The sequence below is a fragment of the Panthera tigris genome, chromosome B4 (assembly GCF_018350195.1).
Source record: "Panthera tigris isolate Pti1 chromosome B4, P.tigris_Pti1_mat1.1, whole genome shotgun sequence".
NCBI lineage: Eukaryota > Metazoa > Chordata > Mammalia > Carnivora > Felidae > Panthera > Panthera tigris.
Genome location: NC_056666.1, coordinates 47,459,384 through 47,473,427, shown reverse-complemented (window position 1 = coordinate 47,473,427; position 14,044 = coordinate 47,459,384). Strand labels below are relative to the sequence as shown.

Genomic DNA, 14,044 nt, shown 5'->3' with positions numbered 1-14,044 from the left:
TGAATTCCAGCAAACAATGATAAACATATCCACATCAAAGAATTGCAGTGAAATTTCAAAACACTGAAGACTAATAACAAATTCTACAAGCGGCCAGTGAAGGGAAAATCACAAATAAGAATGGCTTCAGATTTCTCAGCAGTAACAGAAGCAAGAAGACAATGGAACAGTGCTTTTAAACTTCTGAAGAAAAATAATATTTTCCAACCTAGGTTTCTATACCTAGCCAAACTATCAATCAAGTATCTAATATACAACGATAATTTTCAGATACATACAGTTTCACAAAATATACTTCCCATTTACTCTTTCTCAAAAAGCTACTAGAGAATACGGTCTTCTTCCTCTAATGAATAAACCAATAAAAAGACATGACACATGGAAAACAAGGGTGCTACACAGACAAGGGGTAAAGGAAATCCAAACATTGTGAATAAAATTCTAATAACAGCAGTGTATACCATATGAAGAGAGCAACTAGACCAACTGTAGCAATGAGACTCAAGAAACAAAAATGAGTCAACATCCTTGCTGCCACTGTACCCCAGGAAAGAAGGAAAGATGTACATCAAAAGATCCTTAGTAAAGGACTGAACCAAATCATCTGAACTGTTACTGTTATGTAGAAGAGACTCCTGGATACAGGCATCCTGGGATAAAGCTGACCTTACCTTCATGAATCAACATCTGTAATCACTAAATCAAGAGAATGGGTGAGGATTTCTACGATTCTGTTAGTCCAGTGCAGACAACTTTGTGTAAATAGATTACTTAACCCTAGATCAGTGAAACAAGAATTACTTACAAGTAAATGAACTGACTTAACTATGGTTTTTTATTTTTAACGGTTACAAGAGAAAACACTTTCTTCTTAATCTATCTTAACCTTCAATTTAAAATATATTTCATATAGGGGCACCTGGGTGGCTCAGTCAGTTGAGCGTCTGACTTTGGCTCAGGTCATAATCTTGCAGTTTGTGAATTCGAGCCCTGTGTCGGGCTGTGTGCTGACAGCTCAGATCCTGGAACCTGCTTCAGATTCTGTGTCCCCCTTCTCTCTCCACCTCACCCCTGTTTGTGCTCTGTCTCTCTCTTTCAAAAATGAATAAACATTAAAAAAAATTTTAATATATTTTGTATAAATAATAATATCTTGATCTAATATCTTCAGAATTCCAGGGGGAAAATATCCTGTGAAAGATCTTAACATTGGTTATAATTAATAAGCCACCAGAACAATTAAAAAACCATTCTGTAGAAAAATACTGAAAATATTATTGGCTTTATCTAAACTGAATCTCTTTACTTTTTTATAAACTAGTTTACAAAGTTCCAATAAGAATGTTTTCCTTCCTGTCAGGATAAAATTGGATAAATCAAATTGGTAACCATGACTACAAGAGAAATGTGACATTTAAAAAAGAGGTAGCTTATAATTAGGTATGACAGGGAACAAAGACTACACCTCAAATGTAGAAATGACTGCCCTGCAAATGCAAAAAATGATGCCTCATAAGTCCTCCCAGAAATTCAATTTAGTAATTCTTCTATAATTTATGGATTCCCAAGTTTAATGAGAATAAAGAATATCATTTCCTGACAGAACAATATTGACAAATGCATAAATCTCAGAACCATAATACCCTACAGTTTTAAGTATTGCAGGTGAAAACTCATTGAGATAAATTAGATGGCTCTTGGTTCCTGATCTTGTAATCAAGCAAATAAGTTATTACACTTTACAAAACATCTAGATGGAAGCTCTTTTTTTTTAATCTTTATTTCTGAGAGAGAGAGAGAGAGACAGAGAGACAGAGTGCAAGCAGGGGAGGAACAGAGAGAGAGAGACACAGAATGTGAAGCAGGCTCCAGGCTCTGAGCTGTCAGCACAAAGCCCAACGTGGGGCTCAAACTCACAGACCATGAGATCATGACCTGAGCTGAAGTTGGACGCTTGACCAACTGAGCCACCCAGGCGCCCCTAGATGGAAGCTAACTCTTAAACCTCATGTCAAATGTATGTAGTTTTGTTAACCAGACAATAGGGAATTCTTTGAATATTAATCAGCTATTCATTAAACCTGTGTAAATAAAATAAAACATCAAACTAAAATAATCAGAAGATCAGTAAACAAACTTATGTGGTGAAATTTGTTTCTTAAGGGGCAGGAACTTGGCCACATGAATGATTCTACAAGAAAACAGACACTTCGTCTGGCTTTAATTTTGAGTGAGCATGTCCAACAAGTTCCATACCTGGAGGGTTAATAAAGAGAGAGGGAGCACTTTGCACCCTGTATTTAAAAAACAAAAAACAAAAAAACGATGGCATATGTGGATCTAGTCCCCAAAATAAATTATTTCATCCCTAACTTTGGCAATGATGATTGTCTGAAAAAACGTGACCAACTGTGAAGATAAAAAATTAATATGAGAAAATGGCTGTAAACTTAGTAAATTTAGTAATCTTGTAAGGCTTTTATTCTTTAAATGCCTTTTAAAATAAAACAGTTCTAAAGGTAGACTCCTTCACAAACCTTTACAAATAAATGACTTCTTTAAAGTTTTGGGTTTTGGGGTTTCTTTTTCTTTCTTTTCTTTTTTTTGAGAGAGAGAGAGAGAGAACACAAGCAGGGAAAGGGCAGAGAGAGAGAATCCCAAGCAGGCTCCACACTGTCACCATGGAGTCTGACATGGGCAGAACTCACAGACCGTGAGATCATGATCTGAGCCCAAATCAAGAGCTAGATGCTTAATTGACTGAGCCATCCAGGTGCCCTGCAAATAAACTACTTCTTTAAATGCTTATTCTTCTCTACTAGTGAATGGTCTTCTAAAACTACTTTTTGAAATTACTTTTTAAATGCATTTAAATTCCAGCTCCAATAATCAAGAATATTGCCATTTTCTATATATCTCCTCCATTGAGGGTTCCGTATAGCTGCAACTAGCTGCCTCTTAAATATTCATGCCTAATTGATTCAATTGATTGAAGACAGAAAAGTGTGCCAGGAAAAACTGCTAAGTATTTTTTATATCTAATCTCATTTAACCCTCACAACCACCCTATCAGATAGGTAGTACCACCATTTTATATTAAGTAATAGTGTTGGCAGACTCTAAATTCCCAGATCCCAGTATAAAATTATTGCTCTTTCCACTTCATTATATTACTGATTTTAGGAAAATCCTTCGCCTTTTTGTTTCTTCATTTATTTGCTATCTTCCAACTTTTATATCACTTAAGTTTGATGGAAAAGGAAAGAATTACACAAACTTAAAACACAAAATAATTATTTAATTCCATCTTTTTATCAAACCCTTATTAACTTACACACATTATGTCCTTCAGAGTTAAATCTTAGAAACTTATTAATAGGTGAGCAATGGTGTTTCCTTGCTTTCTTCTATTTCTTAATGAATGAGATGGAAAACTTTCTTTCTAAAAGTTGTCTCACAATTTATAATTTTTCATATGCAAAATGCCTGTCCAACCTTTTGTCCATTTATCTAGTTGGTGCTTAAGTAAATTACATGTTCAATTATTTAAAAAAAAAAATCTAACATCTGTAGATAATAGTAAGTTAAATAAAAAAAAAGAACTATAGCATATCTTACTTCGCTTTTTGGCACTTCACCTAAAACAAAAGGATTCTTGCCTTTCAATAAACAAATATTTATTGAATTTTAAGGAAGGCAATGTGGAAAGCAATCTTATACTTTTAATAGTGGTCTTATCATTCCTAATTACAAGGGTTTTTTCCTTAACATGTGACATTTGTCAAAAACATCAATAAGATACAATTCCTAAATGCAGGAAGCTTATGAAGTATTATGCAACTAAAAACAAAGAAGTAGAAAGGAATAAATGTCTTCAAGCAAGATAGGAAGTAAAACAGAGTAAAAAAAGAAATGAGAGAACTTCTAACTGAGAATAACAATATCCTTTATTAGTTACATTATGTAGGCACTATGGCAGCAATGACTCTTACTTACAAAACTCAAGGATCTATATATGAAGGTGGTACTTAGAGTTCTCCTCACACACTACCTTCTTTCTCATTTCTTTTTTTTTTTTTTCAACGTTTATTTTTGAAAGAGAGAGAGACAGAGTGTGAGCGGGGAAGGGGCAGAGAGAGAGGGAGACACAGAATCTGAAGCAGGCTCCAGGCTCTGAGCCATCAGCACAGAGACTGATGTGGGGCTTGAACCCATGAACTGTGAGATCAAGACTTGGGCCGAAGTCGGACGCTTAACCGACTGAGCCACCCAGGTGCCCCTCTCGTTTCTGATAGATACTCTGAACACCTTATTTATTACCTTTACTAAGAATATCCTTCTAATTCACCCCTTAAAATACAACCCTCTAAGATTTCCTTGATCTCTTCCCACAACAGTTTCACTTTCTGTGCCATAAACAAATACCTACTGTGTCTTACTTGTAGTCTATAGAAAGCTTCTTTTAACTATCTACTTATTATACAACTAAGCTTTACCTATATGCAAAGAATTTACAACCACAATCTTTTTACTTGTATACATTACAAAGTCCTCAAAAATTATATTTTCCATCTTCAAAATGTATATTTCACACATACAGTTACAAAACAACAGGATCTGGAAAAGAATATTAAAACATAAACTCGGGGCACCTTCCTGGCTCAGTCAGTGGAGCAAGCAACTCTTGATCTTAGGGTAGTGAGTTTGAGCCCCCTGCTGGGTGTAGAAATTACTTAAAAATAAAATAATTAAAAAACATAAATTCAACTTTAGACTAAAGCAAGCAGTTCAAATAATTGCGATTCACGACTGTCATTACAGTCCTTACCTGCAGTCCTTCATCTTTCAAAATAAGCAACTAGCAAAGTTAAAAAAATATTACACTGAGATTTTAAAATTAAATTAAAATTCCAATTCTTATAAAGCTAAATATAATTTAATACATTTGCAAGGGCAAGCAGAAAGGGAAAGAATTGCACCATTATTTGGTGGTATACACACACACAAACACACACACACACATAACTAGAATCTCAGACACAAAGCACAAACACAATGTTCTCAAAATTCCACTTGAAAAGAAGATATAGAGTTATAACTATAACTCTTGAGACAGAAAAACAGTTTTTAATATCAAATTATGAATTACTTTGATACCACTTCTCCAGCTTCCTTTTGTAGCAGAAAGGGCTGGTTGTTCCATTACACTCATTTATCCCCTTTTATAAAATTCCTTAATTTTAGCTGAGCACATGATTGTCCAGCTAGATACTACATTTCCTAGCCTTCCTTTCCCAGCTAAGTATGTTCCAATGACTAAATCCACACCCATAAAACTTGAGTCAAAGTGATATGTACCACTTCCAGATCATGCTCTCAAAAGAATGAGGTGTATACTCCCACTGCCCTTTCTCCCTTGCCCCTGGTTGGTGAAACTGTGGAATAGTCATGTTCAACCTGGAAACCATATGTTAAGTCAAAGCCACCTACAAACTCTAAACAGTCTTCTTTGTTAGAGGAGAAAAACACTTATCATCCTTAAACCATCATAATAGTCTCACAAAGCAGATTAGCCTTTACTGTAATCCAATTACTCCTGACACCATCTAAAAAGAAATAAAAGAAATTTTCAAAGATAGTCTCTTTTCTCTTCCATATTTTTCACCACTTCTTCCTTTTAAGACATTTCTCTAATAAGGGTAAGAAGTCAGAAACATTCCTCAACTCCAATGCCTTAGTTGAGAATATGCTGAAGCAGTCATGTCATTCATTGTTTCACCAAACTCTTGTCCTCCTGGTTCTTAAAATGGCAGATTCTATTCTCACCTTCTAGGTTTACCTTTCTACCAACTGGAAGGCATTATCTTTGAGAATTACTGACTCAAGGAGAAATCTTTTACTAGCTATGGCAGTTCTGAGAATCAGAGTCAAATTTCTCATTAGAATGTAAAAGTGCCACAAAGTGCTGGAACATAATTCCCAGATACCCACCAAGACAATAATTCCCCAAAGTAGTATGTACAAACAACAAAGAAAGTGGAAAAGAACTGTACAGTAAGACATTATGACATTACTATCTCACATCAAAGGGGCCTTCTCTCCCAAATTAAAGGGTATATGCTAGTTATTCATAGTTATTAGATACAAAATAACTCAAAATATTGTTATAATATTCTGAGCAAAGAAAAACTGCAGATATGAATAAAAGAATATTTCTCACAGTCAAGTTAATAGGTCATCTACATTTCCCAGACTTTTATGTTTATGTAGATCCAAGTATAAAGTCTCTCAGGAAGGTGGTATCAACTGTACCCTTAGGACTATCACATTTTTTGGAAAGTGGCCAAGCAGATGCCAGAATCATTCTCTTAAAGACTCAAAAATGCAAATGATCAAAATTCACAACTGAAGACATTCACATTGTACAAATAAGCACTAGTGCCCTGGTCTTCTCATTTTGCAGGCATTTAAAAAATGAAAATGCTGGCCAGCACTCATATTCTCTTCCTCCAATACAAAATGGGTTTCCACCATGTAACTTGAAGCACAAAGTTTGATTTTTTGGAATTCACTTTTGTCTTAAACAAACTAAAATGACAGGATAAACCACTGATTTACTCTGTAGATTTCACGACAATCTCAGAAAGAACACTGCAAAATCATTTTTAAAGTCTTGAGTTACGTAAAGAACATAACAAGGTCAAATGGATAAGAATTTCTAAAGAGAGGCTTCACTAATGGATGCGTAATTTCTAGATACTCTGGGGAACTTATAGGGACTATGGCTTCCCAGAGCTACTTAATGATTTTTTGTATTCTACCATTTAAATTTTGTTAAAACATCACCTAAATTTTATCTGTAATATGCCCCACATGTGACTTCTTTGAAAAAGTAGATTTGCCTGTGCACGAATTTTCCATATACCTCAAAACTTAGAAATCATAATAGAAGCCTTTCTAAACTAAACAAGCAAGTTAAACAAAACTAAATATTCTGATTCAGAATCATTTAAGATCATCAATTATAATTAACATAATATAAATACGGATTCAGCTCTAAAAACACTAATTCCCAAATTAAATAACCTCAAAACTAAGTCTTTAAATTCTTGCTTCTAACACTTGAAACACATCTTCACTGTCAAGATGCTAGCCATCACTCCTTCCTCTTATCCATATACATTTCTCTGGTAGCCACTTCTCCTGTCCCTACTTTGCTATTTCTCACCTATCATAGTCTGAAAACTTAAGTATCATAATTTGTCAGAACTAGAAAAAGTTTTCAAGTAAGAGCAAAAGTCACATAAAAAAAGTAAAATATGCAAATCTCTGTAAGCGGTTTTGCTTGAAAAAGACCCAAAGATGAGAATTTTTCATTTAAAAAGTTAAATGAAAGCCAATAACACATGATTTCTACCTACTTCCTAGATTTATTTTCATGAAGCCAATGAACACAAATAATAGATTTAATGTACAATGAATTTATACCAATAATTAGAGAAACATCCTTATTAGAGAATAATTTACTATTATTAAGGGACTAAAAATAAAAGTTTTTAACTTTATTATAGCATTAGGCACCATCCTGGCCAGAAAAATTAGATAACTTTCCAACATTCTTCCATTAAAAAAGTCTATGTAAATGAAAAATTTTGGTTTCAAATATTGAAGAATACTTTAACTGGACAACCTATTTTCCCACTTCTAACTTCATACTTGCACTATTTTCATATCACCATGTCCTAAGACAGATTAAAAATAGAAACGTAGTCCTATATCCTCTAACAACTTATCCCTATTAACATCATATCAGCATTAGGGAACAAGTTAAATAACACCTTAATGAAAAATAACAAGTGTCACAAATTTTCCCAATGTTTCTCTTAAAAAGTACATTTTGTGGAATCTGCGGGAAATATATCCCATTTATGAGAAAAAAAAACACAGTAAAAAGATGTAAACTCACCCCAATTTAAGTTTAATGCAATGCTAAACTAAACTATCACTACAACAAATAAAACAGTGCACTACTGCTACACGGATAAGACCCAGGTACAGTGGTTGTTAACCTAGCTTTAGATTTTGTATTATATATTCCTGTGAAAAGCTGATGAAAACTATAACTCTTTCCCCAGAAAAATGCACATAGGCATAATCACATAATGTTGTGTACATCAAGGAATCAATCAAAGGATCTACCAAGGAAACTTCTTACTATCTGTAGAAACTCCTGAGGCCAATGGACCAAGTTAAATATCCCCAGTAAATGAAGCAGAACTATAGCTCAAACCTGGTAACTTAAGATCAAAATTAGCAACTCAAAGCAGTAAGAAAAAAGATCACCAACGTAAGAATCTAAGAAAACTAGGTATTTGGAAAAACTGGAAACTAATAAACTCCATACAGATTAAAACACTTATTTTTTTAATCATTAAAATACATAGAAAAAATAAACAAAATAAGTGAACATTTAAGTTCATCTCACAACAGGTTATTTTCTAGGCAAAGAAGTCCCGGAAGAAATCACAAATGAGAAAAAGCAGTGCATTAGACTACAAAAAAAAAAAAAAGGAAAACTTCTGAATATATAAAATAAGCAATTTAAAAAGTAATAAACTAAAAAAAAAAGCCTGCCAAAAGTATGAAAAGCAAAAGGCTTATGTCCATAAATAGCTGTTATCAATAGGAAAAACATTAACATCCACCATAGAAAAGATTAAAAAACCTCAAACAGCTAATTCACAAAAATGAGAACATTGTATACATAAACATTAAAAAATTCAACTTCACCAGGTATCTATAGCTATACATCTATATCGATATCGATTTCTATATCGATATCGATTTCTATATCTATATCTATATGGTACTGTTTTTCAGCCACCAAACTGATGGTGGTATGGGAAATCCTTTTCAAAAAAATAAATTTTTATTAATTTTGTAATTACCTTAAAAGCCCTTTGAAACAATATTTGAAGCAGTAATTTCAAAGAAATCATTTCAAAGAGATGCAGTTCATAACTCACGTGTAAGGATGTTCAGTGTAGCATTATTTATAACAGAGAAATGGGCAACGAACAAATGGTCAATAAAAGAAATGCTTAGTAAGTCACAGTACATTCTTATTAGATATAACAATATTGTAGCCGCTTAAAGACATTTGAAGAATATTTCATGATTTGGGGTATTTTCTCAATAAAATATTATATACCCATTAAAAGAAATTTTTAAAAGAATGTTATACGTTGAAAGAACATTAAGTATTTTAAAAGAATAATGAAATGAGATAAATATCTACAACATAATACAAAATTAAAGAACAAGAATGAAATTATGGTCCAAATGAAAAACTGATCAATATTTATTGAACAATCAATATTTATTGACCAATTGATAAACCATGAAAAAATAACAAAAATCACCAGAACATTTATGCTGCTTATTTCTAAATGTTGCTAATTTTCAACACTTTCCAAATGTGCTACAATGAATAAGTAAAAAAGTATTTAAATATATGTATCAAATATTCAAATCATAATTTAAAGAAAAAAGACAATTTCAATGGTTTATGACTTAATCATTAAGTCTTTTTCTCTAAACTAAATTTTCTGATGTTTAAAATCTACAAAACTAAAAATGACCCCAATAATTTAATATTCATTAGTCTTAATATTATATATTCTGCATATATGTCAAAATTTTGTGGCAACATAACTAAAATTTCTAAATCAAACTAAAATTTCAAAAGATGCTTTTTATTCAAAGAATAACAAACAAAATAACAGACATTCAGACAATTCACTGGTCTTTAAGTTTATAGAAGTATACTTCCCTTTCTAACAAATAGCAAAATTGTCCTACTAATAAATATTTACATTGTACACTATGTTCCTCAGTATTTTCAAGACCTCTTACAATCTTCAGCATTAACCTAAGAGGCAATCTTTTGTATTCAAATGAAAACAAACTTTAATACACAAACCAAAATATTTTACTTTTCTGGAAGTGCAAAACGTACCACTGCCCTAAAATCAAAGTTCTTTTCTTAACCTAAAACACATACATACACACAGATACAGAAAATACAAGATAACTTTCAACTCTAAACACCTGAAATTATGTATTAGGAAGTGGAGGAGGGGTGTGCTGGGGCAATCACCCAGAAGTATAAAAAGGCAAGATATTACACAACTGCCCTCTAAATATATTTCTGTGTAGAAGAGACCAGAGGGCCAGGTTTATATGAACAGCTAATTTTCTGTTGAGAAAAGAGAGTTACCTTCCCTATCACTTCATTCTATCTCATACGTGACGTCATTTTTAAAAAATCCACCAACCAAAACTATTCCTTTCAATTACATCTACTTAATGCTAACGGTGTTTGCTTTGGGCAATAAAACCGTCCCTAACCAACCATTATAAAGCAATAGGCACTTCTTCATTTGACAGATGACTGATTTAAACTTAGTCTTATATAACCAACCAAGAAACCAATTATTGTACACACAAACCACAGGTGAAATCTATGAAAAACAGTTACAAATTTTTAGTCTAGTAAGAAAAAATTTGCACAATGGTAGAATTATATCAGATTGTATAACACTTCTCCCAGCGGTGTTATATAAGATTTAAATATAGTGACACAACCATTGTAAACTAAAATAACCAGTAGCACACCTCTAACTACCTTCTTTAAGAAACGAAAATTAGGAACACACAATTTTAAGAAATCAAACACAACTGTATTTCATACACATATACAGGGCAGTTTCTTTAAAGAATCAACTAATTTTTTCATTGATGGTTGACTTTATTTCCTCATAAAGGCCTCAGTTTAGTGAGGAGTTCTTTGCAGAATTCTTTATGAGAAAAATTTACCAAGCAAGTTTTATTTCACATATCATAACAAACCAAAGGCTAAACAAATGACCTAATTTTAAAAGTCAGAGTCACAAAAATGATCAAACTGAAGCAGTGATGGACAAGTGATCACAGACTTTAAAAATCTAAAACCCAAATGCAAGTATGATCAGAAGCACACAAACTGGTAAAATTAAAACTTCATTAACTTAGAATCAAATATTAAAAAAATAAATAACCAAGGAGATTGAGATTTCTTTTTAAACAATAGTATATAGATTCTTCCAATGCCCCTTCCCCCTCATATCTCCAAAACTCAAATTCTCGTTTGTACACATTCCCTCTTAACAGAACTGGTAAAAATAGGGTTAAAATGTATTTGCAAATATTCAGTTCAATTAAATGTACTGCCCCTGAGACCACCACTAGGTGCTGATCTTTATCTCCCCAAATATAAACTTGAACCCAGCAATACCCTAAAAGTGAAATTATAATCAAGAACCACAAGTGACAATCATTTTTACAGAAAATTAAGTTCACAGCTTCTCAGAAAATCGGAGAAATATAAAAGAGTTTAGAGGGTCGGTATAGGAATGCAACACAAGAGAAACGTTTCCCTTGAAAAATGTGGCAGTTTGAGGACAAGAAAATGAAACTCCTCAAGAATGAGGAAAATTAAATCTAGAACCCAAATGGCGTCCAACAAGAACATTAGATCTTGAAAATGAATATTGCGCTTGCGCAGCCACCGCCCCGCCAGCTGCACAACTGCAGCTAGAGCCCGACCCCGCAAGATCACGTGCTCCCATGCAGCGCCCGCCCGCAGCTCCGCAACCGCGCAGGCGCACACACAACTCCCGCAGCCGCCATAATGCGGTCTTGACTCTTCATAAATACAATAGTAATTTAAGAAAATGTGGTTATAACAGCCCCTAGGAGTCACATATACCTTTCGGGGCGGGAGATGAGGGAGGGGGAACCAAGTTCCTTCCTACAGAGCCGTTCCGCGCAACCGTCCTCAACGCGGCCGCTTCAGTATCGCGCGCTTCAGTCGCCGCGCCGCCGCTGCCGCCGCCGCCACCTCCGCAGATTCAAAAACAAACCCGCTTCTGCCTTGCACGCGCCGGGGCCGTTATGCAAATTAATGTAGGCGGGGCTCTGTGGTCGTACTATTGGCCACGCCCACGGTGCTGACAGCCAATAGGCTCACGGCTCAGCCGTTCCCCATGCAAATCTCCTGGTTTTTTATTTGAATGAGGGAAATTGGCCACGCCTCCTGCCTTGGAAAGGAGAAGGAAGTCTGAGGTGGTGGCGCTGCGCCTTTTAGTTGCAGTGTGAAGTGTGTTTTGAGTGGAGCTTCGCTTTATCCAGTGAGTAGCACTTTGTGAGCGCCCTCTATGAGCCTCAGCAAAGAAGGAAGGAAATAGGTTGGTGAGAGTTAAAGAGCTGAGAGAAACATTTTCAAAAAAGCCTTAAGTATATTTTTTCATCATTTATATTAAAAATTCACAAAGTATACTTTAAACTGTAAGTAATGAGAGAATGGCGAAAACACATCTTTTCTTTCAGTTTTGTGCCAGAGCAAGCACTTCCAATCATACCCTTTCACCAGAAGTTGTATCCGTTATATTCAGTTTTATATTGGGAACCAATCGTTAATGAAGGCCATAGGATGCAGTGAAAAAGGTGCAACTCCTTTTGTTGGGAGATCTGGGCTCACGTCCAAGTACTCCTGCCTTCTTGCCTGTTTCTTGGAACACGTGTGTTAACACGGTTTTCTCATCTCTAAAATAGTGATAATGCCTGTGATTCAAGTCGGTTAAGAGAGGTCAATGACAGGATAAATCAATGTAAAGGTGTTTTGCCAAACAAGAAGAGCCTGATAAATAGATCATAAGGTTTTGTTAACTTGTTTTGAATGTAATTTTTTGCTTAAATTAATCTACTCATTTTTTATTTAGTAATCACTGTGGTCTAGCCCGGCCTCAAGAAATCTATACTAGAGGAAACAGAAGAGTAAACAGGAAATTTTTGTAAGTAATAAGAAATTAGTGGAGGGTGGTTAATACTTATTTTTATACTGTGGGTCTTTCAACTCAGTTGAAATACTGGGTGGCTTTTAGGAGAATCGCTTAATCCAGACTTGGAAAATCAGTAATGCCTTCCTCGAAAGGTAAATTGTAACATGAGAACTGATTTAGTAGATTTTCTGCCTAAAAGCTGATATTTGTTATAAAGTAATGAGGGATCATTTAAAAGGTTCTAAGTCAGGAAATAACACATTTAGATTTGTGTGGCTTTATTGCTTAGCTTTGTAAAGTATGTAACACAGAGCATAGTACATGATTGTTCAAAAAGTTACGAATAGAGGCTCAATTATAATAAATTATGTATTATAATTTATTTAGTACATAGATGCTCAGTTATAAAATACTCAACTAATTATAAATATTAATATAGACATTAAAAGTTGCACTCTATAATAAGAAAAATGGGATTGGAATAATAAAGCCCATCAGGTTTCTTTTTGTATGTTTCCTATAAACAAATAAAAAAGAATCATGTTTATAATAATTCACTCGCAATTGTCTAGACTAATGGCAAAGGGGAAAATAATTCACCATTGACTCACTAATTGATTGATTTTAATAGATATGCTCATATTCTAGACTTGCCTCCCTAAGGCTCCAACTAGACGGTTTTATTGTATTTGAATTTCCCCAAATATATTCAACCACACATTATGTAGTCTCTTCAGACATTCCACTTGCTGGTTGATCTAACCAATCATTCATTGTTTCATTCAACAAATACAGTATTAATTATGTACTCACACACTATTCTATTTTTTTAATTTTTTTTTTTTTTTTTTTTTTTTTTTTTTTTCCAACGTTTTTTATTTATTTTTGGGACAGAGAGAGACAGAGCATGAACGGGGGAGGGTCAGAGAGAGAGGGAGACACAGAATCGGAAGCAGGCTCCAGGCTCCGAGCCATCAGCCCAGAGCCTGACGCGGGGCTCGAACTCACAGACCGCGAGATCGTGACCTGGCTGAAGCCGGACGCTTAACCGACTGCGCCACCCAGGCGCCCCTCACACACTATTCTAGCCACTAAGGATGCCCAGAGGAAATGACACTGCCACTAATGGAGAAAGAAACATATATACAGATAAACATTATGAA

The 14,044-nt window shown here is 34.3% G+C and overlaps 1 protein-coding gene across 1 annotated transcript in view; it reads right to left on the bottom strand.

Annotated features, from left to right (window-relative positions):
* The window catches only part of LOC102964041 (activating transcription factor 7 interacting protein), a 120,849-nt gene extending 108,883 nt beyond the window's left edge, over nt 1-11,966 (bottom strand). Inside the window, exon 1 of the mRNA XM_042991801.1 lies at nt 11,810-11,966. The gene's annotated coding sequence lies outside the window, so the exon portion shown is untranslated. The remainder of the gene's footprint in view (nt 1-11,809) is intronic.
* Nucleotides 11,967-14,044: the final 2,078 nt, after the last annotated feature.